The sequence below is a fragment of the Carassius auratus genome, unplaced genomic scaffold (assembly GCF_003368295.1).
Source record: "Carassius auratus strain Wakin unplaced genomic scaffold, ASM336829v1 scaf_tig00027245, whole genome shotgun sequence".
Taxonomy (NCBI): Eukaryota; Metazoa; Chordata; class Actinopteri; order Cypriniformes; family Cyprinidae; genus Carassius; species Carassius auratus.
The window spans coordinates 161,738-174,203 of NW_020525577.1; the positions used below are offsets into that span (position 1 = coordinate 161,738).

At 43.9% G+C, this 12,466-nt stretch overlaps 1 long non-coding RNA gene across 1 annotated transcript; it reads right to left on the reverse strand.

Annotated features, from left to right (window-relative positions):
- Positions 1–2,195: 2,195 nt before the first annotated feature.
- LOC113079165 (uncharacterized) lies at positions 2,196–2,509 on the reverse strand. Its single transcript, XR_003281664.1, has 3 exons — positions 2,465–2,509; positions 2,329–2,391; positions 2,196–2,246 (listed from the first exon to the last, which is right to left on the reverse strand). It is a non-coding gene; the product is annotated as an uncharacterized LOC113079165 (long non-coding RNA).
- Positions 2,510–12,466: the final 9,957 nt, after the last annotated feature.

Genomic DNA, 12,466 nt, shown 5'->3' on the forward strand with positions numbered 1-12,466 from the left:
TAAATTATACAACAATATGACAAGGTAATGTTTAACTTATATATATTTATATATATATATTTTTAATTTTATTAATTACATGTTATATCTCACTCATGGAGTGGTATTTTCTATAATGTCTGAATTCTAAATCAAAATACATATCTGATATGACTTAATGTAGAATTAGCATAAAACAAATAATACAATTTACATTCTCAAGGATTGGAATTTTTTTTTAAATGATTGCACAGCCATCAGTAAGGTGGCGATATGCACTAAGCAGGTAAACAACTAATGAACAAAAGAAGAAGAAAGAAACAGCTTGGCGCGCTTTTTCTTAGAGTCCGTTTCTATAGTGACTCGTCGATTCGTTGCTCTGTTGAGAATGTCTTGAGTCTTAACCAGGAACATACTCTGAGTTGAATGAACTTACTCCCGGACGTGTTTTTGGAACCACATACCTCGAGTAAGCAAGGTTTGGGGTTAATCAACCGAGAGTTCAGGGTTTAGTTCACGGTAAGTTAACCCTGCTTTCTGGAATACACCCCAGGGGGGTATTCCAAAAAGCAGGTTATGTGACATACCTGGGTATGTTTAAGGGTAAGTTTGTGGATAACCTCAACGTTCGGTTCCAAAAACAGAGGTAACTTTCTGGGTATGTATGTAACCATAGCAACTGACTCTCTAAAGATAACCTGCTCAAGAGCAGGTTATGTTTCAGTGTAACTTCGTTTCAGAAGGTTGGTGAGCATGGCGTGCCCTTTTGACGAGGATCCTGTGGACGTAGAAGCACAAATTATACGAGGTTTTTTTCGTCGGGAGAAGGTTATAAGACCGCGTATTGATGTGTTTGCATACCCTAATGAATATTTAAAAGAGCGTTATCGTTTTTCAAAAGATTCATTAGTTTATTTAACACGTCTTTTAAAAACGCATATCGCAAATGTGACAAACCGCGGCTCTGCGCTTAGCACAGTAAACACTCTGTGCATAGCACTTAGGTTTTTTGCGTCTGGCCATTTTTTGTACAGTGTGGGCAATTCAGAGCATGTGGGAAAGGCAACTGTGTGTAGAGCCGTTCGTACAGTGTGTCTGGCACTTAAACAGTTGTTACCCACGTTTGTACAGTTCCCTGGCCATAAACCTCTGCTTGTTATTAAAGACGAATTCCACAGAGTGGCAGATTTGTCCTTTGTAGTAAAATATATTACGCATATTTAATATTTAGTCATATTATTAATATCTATACATGTATTCATTATGCACACACTTCATACTTCCATAACTTTCTGTTTCAGGGTTTCCAAATGTAATTGGGTGCATTGATGGCACTCACATTCCTATTAAAGCTCCATCAATAAATGAGGGAGACTATGTTAATAGGAAATCTATTCATAGTATCAATGTGCAGGTAACAACTTAATTTTTTCCCCTTCTTAAAATCATCAAAGTCATTACTTTTTCCACTAACTATAGGTAATATTTGAGGCAACCCAAATCATCACCAATGTCGAGGCAAAATGGCCAGGATCTGTGCATGATGCCAGAATTTTCCGCGAGTCATCAGTCTGCCCTATTTAATGACACCCTACCCTGAACCTGAGCCTGGACCACAAACACGGTTTCACCTGGCTCACAGCCGAACACGGGCCAAGGTGGAGATGACTATAGGGATCCTCAAATCTCGGTTTCAGTGTCTGCGTGGGCTCCGGGTTAGTCCAGAGAGGGCATGCGACATTATTGTGGCTTGTGTTGTGCTTCACAATATTGCCACTATAAGAGGAGAGAGCCACCCTCCTTGTATTGAGGAAGATGGCCCAGAGGAACACCGACAGATTTTAGAGGCCAACAGAGACGGAAGACTTTTGAGAGACAGGATTTGTCAAAATTACTTTTATTAGTTTTTTTTGCACTGGTCTGCCAGGCAGTTTATTTCTTCATTTCCTGAAAAACAATAAAAGTAAAATTCATTAAAATGTTTTTTTATATATATTGTTTTACACATACATACATACAGATAGATAGATAGATAGATAGATAGAGACAGACACAGACAGACAGACAGACCACTTTTAACATGCAACAGATTAATATTCAGACAAGTTCTCACCTTAAGGCGATTCTCAAGTAATTCTATTTCAAGTGCTGTTTTTTTTTAATGAGGAACCTTTTCTCTTCCATTTGAAGCTGTATAAGGTCCAACTCCATGTCATTTTTCTTATTTGTTTTTGAAGATGGACCTTATACAGCTCCTTTGCTGGCAACTAAGGTGGAAAAATGTAATAAATGAGATTGTTTGGTCAGACAATAAAATTCAAATATGGACACATGGACACAAATTCTTACCCTGCTTAGATTGTGTGCTGAGGCTGAAGGACCCTCATCTGTGGGCAAATCCCTAGGTATGTACTATGAAAGGACAATGACAGTTTGTTACTCTAATGCAAAAAGGGGCCATACATCATAATGGTATGCATCATACCTCAGTGGATCTACCAGCATTGTCCACTTCTGTCACAGCAGATGTTGTCTCTTCATCGTCATCATCATCTTCATCCTACAAGACAAATATTCAAGTATACATTATTTGGCAAAAAAAAAACCTAAAAGTACCTGACAACAAATCACTTACAACTGTGAAAGACTGTGTTCTTTCTGGAGAGTCCAATAATACAATCCGTCCATCAGTATCTATAAGAACACACAACCCGTTAAATTCTCAATATTATCAAAGAAAATAATACATCATATGCAGTTAAATAAAATAAGCCTACATAAAAAATTAATCTTGTTCAAAAAGCCTTTAAGTGACAGAGATAGTAATTTATCAGGACAAAAAATGAAAACAAATCATAGAGGTAAACTTACATGTCACCCTTTTTTCACCATCACTTGTGGTGCATAGTATGTGTGATGAACTGCCCCCTGGAATGCCAGCAACCACTGGTCGCCCCTGAGCCAGCTCCTCAGATGGGGTGAGGGGAGGTGGTGGTGGCCTCCCGCCAGTTAGACGGGCTTCAGTCTTCTTTCTGTTAGCTGCATGACAGAATGAATATACTAAATCCTGTTATAATAATAGTTCAGTAATTGTGTAATCAAATATTACCTTTTTGCAGAATGTTTTTGTGTTTCATTTTGACTTGGCTTAAAGTTTTTGTGGCTCCAGAAGGATTACACCTTATTAAATAAGAAATATACATTATTATTTCAAGCTAGAGAAATAAATGGCAGGAAAAGTAAATGCTTTCATAGTGATTTAACATATTCAAAAAGATGTATAAGTCATACTTCATTATTTTCCATTTCAATAAAACAGGAGCCAATACCAAATTTGTAATTTAATACACTCACGCATTTACTCTGTCCGTTATTTTTTGCCAAGCCAACTCTCTTGCTTTAGCCGATGCAGCTGTATTGCTTCTTTTTAATATTATTGGCTTAAACTCCTCATAAGCATGCATTAAAACTTCCAACTCCGCCTCTGTGAAATACGCCGCTCTCTTTTTTTCGCTTTGAGTTTCCATGGTGACTCGTGAAATCGGCGATCCATTGAAAATGTCTTTATACATGCACCGTGCACGCGCATTAACTCTGGGTAACCAGTCAGAGGTTGATTAAACTAACTCTTCTCAGGTGTTTTGGAACCGACATACTCATAGTATGCCTGTTTGGGGTAAATCAACCCAGAGGTTATAGTTCGAAGGATCCGGATGTCGTGCCTGTGAGGAGCTTCCCATCAAGATCCTTCGTGCAAGGCTGGCCGTTACCCGTAACGGTGGCCCTGTATCTCCTGCCTCTCCCCCGTCCGCCGCCGTCGAGCCGCGAACCGGGAGACTGCAGAGAGCTCCGTCGACGGATTCTGTCGAGGTACTGGCGTCGGCCCAACGCCCACGCCACCCTCACGTGGAAGATCCCCTCACATACTCTGAGGCCAGTTCCCGCCCTCCACTAGAAGCGCGGGAAATGGTCTCGTTTGGATATGACGAGGACGACGCCATGTCTACTAATGCCTCAGACCCGGGAGCGTGGTCCGAGGCCCCGTCTGAAGCCGCCCCCGCCTCGCTGGATGCCGAGCTTATGGCGATCCTCACGGAGGCGGTGGCAGATATGGAATTGGAGTGGACAGCCCCCAAGGAGCTGCCGTCTAAGAGATGGATGGACGGTTCTTTCCTCGGCGCGGGCCGCCAGGCTGAAGCCCCGCAGAGACCCGCGCCTTTTTTCTCTGAGGTCCACGAGGAACTCACCCGGTCATGGCGCTCCCCTTACTCAGCCCGAGCCCATGCACAGGGGACCCAGCTGCTGACGACGGTGGAAGGGGCGGAGAAATTGGGATACGCGCGACCGCCTCCCGTCGAGGATGCTATCGCGGCCCATCTCGCGTCTTCTCCCGGCTGGAAAACAGCCTCTTTGCCTTCTAAGCCATGTCGAGCTACTGCTCACATCGCTGAGAAGGCGTACATATCTGCTGGACATGCAGCATCTGCCCTCCACACGATGGCAATCCTGCAGGTCTTCCAAACTCGGCTCCTTGGGTCCCTGGATGAGGGAAGCCCGGACCCAGAGTCGCTCAGGAAGCTGCGCACGGCGGCGGATCTCGCTCTCGCGGCGTCAAAAAAGATAGCGCAGGGAATCGGCCGCAATATGAGCAGCCTTGTGGTCCTGCATCGCCATCTGTGGCTGACGCTGTCCGGCATGCGCGATGCCGAAAAGAGGCAGTTCCTGGGCGTTCCTGATGCTCGTGCCAGGGGGAAGAGAGCGCGGGACGTGTTCGTCGGACCCGCGGCGAAAAGGGCGCGTTCCCGCCCAGAGTTCGTCAAAGATGTGAATGTTGTGAGAATGAAACCGCTATGTTCTGTTTCAATAAACATGCATTACATGCCTCAGCAAAAGAGCTTTCTTCCTCCCTCTACTATTACCCGCTACATAAGCGAAGCCTCTCCTCCGAGAGACGCTTCGCAAAGCGGAAGCTCGGGGAAACCCGAGGAGGTGACTATGTATGTTCCCGTGCAAGAAGCCGCGAACGAGTCACCTGCCACTCATATAGCGGTCAACGCTTCCCCAGTGGCTGGCGCGCACGCCCCGCCGCAGCATGCATTAATACCCTCCGTATTGAGTCATCTCAGCGCGTGGGCGACGCTCCCCGCGGCATCTTATTGGGTGATCAACACGATAAAACGCGGCTATACGCTCCAGTTCGCTCGCAGACCACCCCGCTTCGGCGGTGTGATTATGACAGAAGTGTCAGAACAGAGCGCCCCGCTGCTACGAGCAGAAATATCCTCTCTCCTGGCCAAACAAGCAGTAGAGATAGTGCCCGTGGAACGGAGAAATTCCGGTTTCTACAGCCGTTATTTTCTAGTTCCGAAAAAGGACGGAGGTATGCGCCCCATCTTAGACCTGAGATTACTGAACAAAGCGCTCGCGAAACGCACGTTCAAGATGATAACTGTGAAGCAGATCCTCGCGCACATTCAGCCCGACGATTACTTCATTGCAGTGGATCTAAAGGATGCTTACTTCCACATCCAGATAGCCCCACATCACAGGCGCTTCCTGCGTTTTGCATTCGAGGGTGTGGCGTACCAGTTCAAAGTGTTGCCGTTTGGGCTCGCTTTGGCTCCCCGTGTATTCACAATATGCATGAATACAGCGCTCGCTCCCCTGAAGCTCAGTGGAATGCGCATACTGAATTATCTCGACGACTGGTTAGTCATCGCACGGTCGAGAAGCGCTCTCGAGGAACACAAACACAGACTCCTCGCCCATCTGACAGGTTTGGGGCTGTCTGTGAACATTCAGAAGAGCACACTGCAGCCGCGCCAATATATCACATTCCTGGGTATGATACTGGACTCGCGCTCTATGACCGCGAAGCTGTCAGAGCCGAGAATCCAGTCGATTCAAAATACACTAGCCCTCTTCGTTCAAGGCAGAGCTATCCCCTTAAGAACGTTTCAGAGGTTGCTCGGTCTGATGGCGGCCGCAGCCTCCGTCTGCAGACTGGGCTTGTTACACATGAGACCGCTTCAACACTGGTTACAGAGCCGAGTGAAGCCGCGGGCGTGGAGAGCGGGAACGGAACGCCTTATCATAACGCGTTCATGTCTCGAGACTCTGGCGCCTTGGTTCGGCACGACCATATTCGAGCAGGGTGCTGCTATGGGCAGAGTGGTCAGACGTGTAGTGGTCACTACGGATGCTTCACTATCAGGCTGGGGAGCCCTATGCGATGGCAGACCAGCATTCGGTACGTGGACAGGGGACCAGACGCGCTGGCATATAAACTGCTTGGAGATGGAAGCGGTTCATCTAGCGCTGCAGAGTTTCCTTCCGTTTGTGAAACACCGTCATGTTCTCATCAGAACGGACAACACGGCGGTGGTGGCGTACATCAATCGCCAGGGAGGTTTGCGTTCGCGATCCCTGCAGGGATTAGCGAGACAGCTGCTGTTATGGACGGACAGGGTACTTCTGTCGATTCGAGCAGTGCACGTACCGGGCAGCTTGAATTGCGGCGCGGACATGCTGTCCAGGGACGGCATTGTACACGGAGAATGGAGGCTCCATCCGCAAACGATAAATATGATCTGGAATCTGTTTGGCAAAGCGGAGATCGACCTCTTTGCGTCGCAAGAGAACGCCCACTGCCCTCTGTACTTCTCGCTGACAGCATCCCCCCTGGGGGGAGACGCGCTGTCGAGCCGCTGGCCAAAGGGACGGAAGTATGGTTTCCCCCAGTCAAGTTAATGCCGCTGGTGCTGCAGAAGATCAGGGAGGAGAGATGTGCGTTGATCCTGGTAGCACCCAAATGGCCCAACCAGCCGTGGTTCCCGGAACTGGTGAACATGTCGCGGCTTCCCCCGTGGCGGATCCCGCCGAGAAGGGACCTCTTATCCCAGGCGAGGGGCACCATATGGCACCCCAACCCAGAGCTTTGGGATCTGCATGTGTGGCAGATCAGCGTGGAGTATATCAGCGAGTGCTGCAGACAATAGCAGAGGCTAGAGCCCCTTCGACGAGGCGTTTATACACTCTGAAGTGGAAAGTATTTGCTAACTGGTGTGTTGACAAAAATGAGGACCCCAGGAGTTGCGATATCTCCATTATTCTGACCTTCCTACAGGAACGTCTGGATGCTGGCAGTACCCCATCTACAGTGAAAGTCTACGTGGCCGCTATCACCGTTTTTCGTGACTTGCTAGACGGCCATTCAGTGGGGAGGCACCCCCTGATAACGAGCTTTCTTCGGGGAGCTAGGCGGCTTAATCCACCCCGCCTTCGTCAGATGCCGGTCTGGGACCTGTCATTAGTGCTTAGTGCGCTGTCCAACCCACCTTTTGAACCAGCCGAGTTAAGCGACCTTAAAGTGCTCTCATTTAAGACGGCGCTACTGCTCGCGCTAGCTTGCGGGAAACGAGTGGGAGACTTGCATGCCCTGTCAGTGAACAGCGCGTGTATGCAGTTTGGACCGGACGATTGTATGGTCAGACTTTTACCCAAACGCGGTTATTCGCCTAAAGTGCTCTCAACGCCGTTCAGAGCTCAGATAATTACAATTCAAGCATTTTGCCCCGAGGAGGACAGTAATTCAGTGTCTCAGAAGTGCGCTTTGTGCCCCGTGCGTGCCCTGCGTGCATATGTGAACAGAACTAGCCAGTTTCGAACTTCAGAGCAGCTTTTCGTCTGCTACGCGGGTGCCAAGAAGGGCAGCGCGCTGTCGAAGCAGAGGCTATCACACTGGATAGTGGAGGCTGTGCGACTAGCTTATGCTTCCCGGGGAACCGCCTGCCCAATCGGGGTGCACGCCCACTCCACAAGGAGTTTGGCGTCGTCATGGGGTTGGGCGAAAGGTATGTCTATTCAGGACATTTGTTTCGCAGCGGGCTGGTCGTCTCGCAACACGTTTGCGAGATTCTATAATCTGGACATTCCCTCGTTCGCATCACATGTGCTGTCAGTGCAGGAGGAGGGAGTTGAGCAGTCTTTGGACTAAGCTATGGGCACGCCCTACCTAGCGCGTGCACTAGCCGTGGTTCTTTCTACCAGGTCAGCGTCAGTTATTGTTGTAATAGCTGCGGTTGAGGTATTCATTCACTATCTAATGTGGTCCCTTTATTATGCCCGCATTATAAGCCGGCAGTGTATTCCCAAGCACCAACATATTGCTGCATTTTCCCCATATCACACCAGTGTTGCTTATCTGGGTGCACTGGATTACGATGGTGTAAGAGCTGATTTGGCTCTGTGCCAAGAGGTGTTTCAACCAGGTCCGGTACCCGACCTAGAGCTAACGCGCTTTAAGAGCTAGTGCTTATGCTCTTCTGTGGCTCGATGCGAGCTGGGCCGGACAGTATTTCCCACACGGCGGGGGTTTTATTGTTCCCCATACGTAATGTCGAGAGACCGACTCGATAAGGGAACGTCCCCGGTTACTCACGTAACCTTAGTTCCCTGAGAGGAGGGAACGAGACATTACGTAACCTGCCGTGTGGAAAAACCTTCCAGCCTCATTACTCTCGTTCAGTGGAAGATTCTGAGGGTTTTGGCGCCCACCGTCACCTATATTGATGGCTGTCAGCCAATCAGGTGAGGGCGAGGGCGCCATTGGCTATTTGCAAGCAAAAGAGTTATTCAATCAGACTTCATAATTTCGAGGAAATGGATTTCCCCATACGTAATGTCTCGTTCCCTCCTCTCAGGGAACTAAGGTTACGTGAGTAACCGGGGACGTTTTATTAACCGCTAGAGCGTCAAAAGTTCCCTACCGCAGCTTTAATTACAAAGATGAAGTGGTAACACTTTAGAATACTTGTCCGTTAGTTTTTAATGTAAGTTAATTCATTAACGAACATGAACAAACCATGAACAATACATTTATTACTGTATTTATTCATCGTTGTTCATGTTAGTTAATGAAAATAGTTTTTCATTGTTAGCACAACTTTTGATTTTAAATAATGCATTAGTAAATGTTGAAATGAACATCAACTAAGATTAATAAATGCTGTAGAAGGATTGTTCTTGCTTCGATCATTTTAACTAAAGTAGTTTACTAATATTAACTAATGGACCGTTATTCAAAAGTGTTACCGATTAAGTTTTTGATTATACGGATTTCATTGCTTTTCATAAAAACTGTGAACTTATTCTATGTATTCTTTTTTTTTTCTTCCCTTTTAGTAATTTGCAAACGGGACAAGGACAGCCTTAAGGAAGAAAATCTCTGCATTAATCACTTAATCGTTTGATTCTGATTCATTCAGACATTTCTTATAATGTTGATACAAATGCTAATACTGCACTCATGTTTATAATAAAAGATGACATAATCATTCATAAAAAAAACTTTTAAACCCAGCAAAGAAATAATGGATTTTGCATTAAGTAATTTATTTTCTCATTACATACAATCAAGTATATTACAGATCTCTTCATACTTGATATAAAATTAGATTCATTGGCATCTATATATTCAGATTTGAGAGGTTAAAGGGCAGAGAGGATGATCACTATACAGCGGATTCCTCACTGCTTTCTCACATCAGCAATAATCTGGGGAAGAAAAAATTATTACACTCTGTATTCCAGTGCTAATATATGAACATCATGAAACCAAGACATTTGCAGGGGATGCATAATTACCTCAGATATGAATCTTTATTATCTACTCAATATATTTATTTTTAGATTTTTATTGGTTCATTAAAACGGGTTAAAAAAAATCTGCCAAAGGTGAAAACTATTGTTTTTCTTAGCCGCTGACAGCTATTTGTTCTTGTTTTAAACATGAACTCATTTATATTTCAGTAAATGCTTCTCGATTTAAGGATGTTCAGATATCTGAGCTGGAAAACAAGAGGAAGAGCATCATTCTCTGTGTTGAAGAAGAACACCATGACCTTCATCAAATTAAAATCTCTCGTGTTTGTGTCCGAGTCGAACGGTAAAAGGAAAGAGTAAAAAATCAACCCTGGACAATCTTCCTAAAACATATGTCTGCGGGAGCCTCGATGATTATAAAGATGCTTTATCTTTATCACAGTATAATTTCATCAAGCCTCGTGTTTTCAACTCCATATTTATACTGAAAATAAAAGTAGCTGTGATCTTATTCTAGTTAGCGGCTCTGAAATCGAGGGACAGCTGACTGGTTGATTCACAAATGTCTTCACACACAAACTGCTTCATAACCAAACACTGTTTAGATTAACACTCATATAACTGTATTGTCTGTGTGAGAGGAATCAAACAATCAAATCCTGCAATCGTTTACTCTTCCTCAGCCTGAAAAAGTGTCTTTTTTTTTCCTGCTGAACACTAAAGAAGATGTTTTTTTGAGAGCGAACAGTTGACGGCACCCATTGACTTCTATGCTACAGGAAGAATACTATGGAAGTGAATGAGTACCATCAACCGTTTGGTGTTTAAAGCATCATCTTTTTAGCATTCAGCAGAAGACAGAAACTCGTACAGAAAAATATATAATTTTTACATTTTATTTTAAAAAATAAATATGTAAAATAAGCACACACAGTTAAACTTTTATTCCTAACTAGTAATTCCCAAAGCAACCAACTATGTGTCATTGCTGTTAACTAAGACTGAAACTAATAAAAACAGTTTTCTGTAATTGAAATAAAGTTAAAGTAAAATGATATAGATAAATCGTGTAAGCTACTACTAAATATTGTAGAAACTTAATTTTCTGTAAAGTTGTTTTGCAATGATTTGTAAAGTAAAAAGCACTATAAATTAAATGAAAACAGTAATAAAATTGAAGTAGTAACTTTTTACAAAAAAAATTTTAATGCTAAAATTATTAAAACTGACATAAACATAAAGGCTAAAAATATAATAATAATTCTTAAACCTCAAACTGCAACGATGAGGCTAAAAGCTATGCTATGTGTCACTCTGAGTAAGTGCTGTAACAGTTTATAAAGAACTTGATGTTGTTTGGACGCCAGAAGTATGTGTGTGTGTGTCCACCTGGATGTTCCCGTGTTTGGCTCCTGGGATGATCTGAATCCTCTCAAAGTCCCTCCCCAGGATGATGATGTCACAGCCAGAGTAGTACGCCTGTCCCACGAGCCCCGGACAAAACAACACACACAGTCTGACACTGATAATCACAGAGAGTTCTACATGTCATCTGAATGTAATGTTTTGCTACATATTTATTTATTTTTTTAAATCGATGAATCAGAGTTTTAAATATTTTCATTTACGGTTAATAATCTCTGCTGCTGCTGTTACACTCACAGTCACGGACAGCTCGAATCATCTGGACTTTTTGAGTCAAATATTTTGGCAAAATTATTTAGCATTTTTATTTTATATTATTTCTTAACATATCAGACAATATCTGCCTTCATTTTGCATGCATCTTGTTTATTCTCGCTTATAAACTTTTTGATGCTCTTTTTGTTGTGTTGTTTTTTATCCTCATTTGTAAGTCGCTTTGGATAAAAGCGTCTGCAAAATGAATAAATGTAAACTTATCAAATTATGGCTTCGTTTCCTTACATGAATATCGAAATATTCAACTCAAATAAACACTTTTATGATGCAGTATTAGAATTTACAGAATTTAACACTGCATAGCGGTTAAGATGACCATTGCTACAAAAAAATAAATAAATTTGAAACATCCTATTTTGTCTTAATTTTCCCTTACTAAATTATACAGTTACTGATGCTATGGACTGTGGGATTACTAACAGGCTATTAACAAAAATCTGTCTCTAAACTTCTTTTCTCTTTATTAAAAGTTGATCTAGACAAGTACATGATAGAATCAAATGCTTTGCAAATCCGCTCTGAAGCCCCGATCAAATGATTCGCGAAACGCGCTTCGGAGTCGCGATCTGAATCAAATGTTTTGTGAAGCCCCGATCAAATGATTCCCGAAACGCGCCTCGGAGTCCCGATCTGAATCAAATGTTTTGCAAACTCAGAAGCCCCGATCAAATGATTCCCGAAACGCGCTTCGGAGTCCCGATCTGAATCAAATGTTTTGTGAAGCCCCGATCAAATGATTCCCGAAACGCGCCTCGGAGTCCCGATCTGAATCAAATGTTTTGCAAACTCAGAAGCCCCGATCAAATGATTCCCGAAACGCGCTTCGGAGTCCCGATCTGAATCAAATGTTTTGCAAACTCTGAAGCCCCGATCAAATGATTCGCGAAACGCGCTTCGGAGTCCCGATCTGAATCAAATGTTTTGCAAACTCCGAAGCCCCGATCAAATGATTCGCGGAAAGCGATTCGGAGTCCCGATCTGAATCAAATGTTTTGTGCCTTCCAGGTTTGCGTGGAAAAGTTGCGGAGACATTAAATCACGCGTCAAAACGGGATGTTTGTTCCCGGTGGGCCGGTATGTTTTTTTGGCTCCGAGGGCCGTTGTTGTCATGGCACTGGGTTGAAAAAATATATATATTATATATATATATAATAATAATAATTATTATTATTTTACCGCAGCC